The sequence below is a fragment of the Solea solea genome, unplaced genomic scaffold (genome assembly GCF_958295425.1).
Source record: "Solea solea unplaced genomic scaffold, fSolSol10.1 scaffold_157, whole genome shotgun sequence".
Taxonomy (NCBI): Eukaryota; Metazoa; Chordata; class Actinopteri; order Pleuronectiformes; family Soleidae; genus Solea; species Solea solea.
In genome coordinates this window covers 1,161-2,500 of record NW_026704119.1, presented here as the reverse complement: position 1 = coordinate 2,500, position 1,340 = coordinate 1,161, and positions in this window count along the sequence as shown.

Sequence of the window (1,340 nt, the reverse complement as noted above, 5' to 3'; positions counted from 1 at the left end):
CGCGAGCGCCTATTTTCGGGTAAATTGTGACGACTTTTGACGGGCCGTATCTCGGTCATTTCTCCACCTTTTCGGGTGGAACCAACGGTGTCGCGTTGCCCCGGTCCCCGCCGAGGGCCCTGGGACGTCGGGTCCCGAATTTTCCCCGTGCTTCCTATGGTTTTCGGCCGTGGGAAAACCCTATTCGCCCCGGTTCTCGGGACCCCGGCCGAGCGCCGACCTCTGCCCGAGCGCGAGCGCCTATTTTCGGGGTAAATTGTGACGACTTCCACGGGTCATATCTCGGTCATTTCTCCACCTTTTCGCATGGAACCAGCGGCGTTCCACTCCTCTGGCCCCTGCGCAGAGCCCTGCGTTGTGACATTTTGATAAAAGCATCACCCTGGGTGGCCCTGGGAGGCGTACCTATTTTTTTGGCATAAAGAGGGGCGATTTAAAACGGGCCGTATCTCCGTCACTCTGCACCTTTTCGCATGGGATGAACGGCGTTCCACTCCTCTGGACCCTGTGCAGAGCCCTGCCTTGTAACATTTTGATAAAATCACGTTTTTAGCCATTCTCCCGTCGGTGGCCCTGGGAGGCGTACCTATTTTTTTGGCTTAAAGAGGGGCGATTTACAACGGGCCGTATTTCGGTCACTCCTGCACCTTTTCGCATGGGATGAACGGCGTTCCACTCCTCTGGACCCTGTGCAGAGCCCTGCCTTGTAACATTTTGATAAAATCACGTTTTTAGCCATTCTCCCGTCGGTGGCCCTGGGAGGCGTACCTATTTTTTTTGGCTTAAAGAGGGGCGATTTACAACGGGCCGTATTTCGGTCACTCCTGCACCTTTTCGCATGGGATGAACGGCGTTCCACTCCTCTGGACCCTGTGCAGAGCCCTGCCTTGTAACATTTTGATAAAATCACGTTTTTAGCCATTCTCCCGTCGGTGGCTCCTCTGGCTCTCTGCTCCCCCAGCCTGGGCTCCTCACCTTGGGCCACAGCCCCCTGCTCACAGAGCCCCCTGCTCCTCTGGCTCTCTGCTCCCCCAGCCTGGGCTCCTCACCTTGGGCCACAGCCCCCTGCTCCTCTGGCTCTCTGCTCCCCCAGCCTGGGCTCCTCACCTTGGGCCACAGCCCCCTGCTCCTCTGGCTCTCTGCTCCCCCAGCCTGGGCTCCTCACCTTGGGCCACAGCCCCCTGCTCACAGAGCCCCCTGCTCCTCTGGCTCTCTGCTCCCCCAGCCTGGGCTCCTCACCTTGGGCCACAGCCCCCTGCTCCTCTGGCTCTCTGCTCCCCCAGCCTGGGCTCCTCACCTTGGGCCACAGCCCCCTGCTCCTCTGGCTCTCTGCTCCCCCA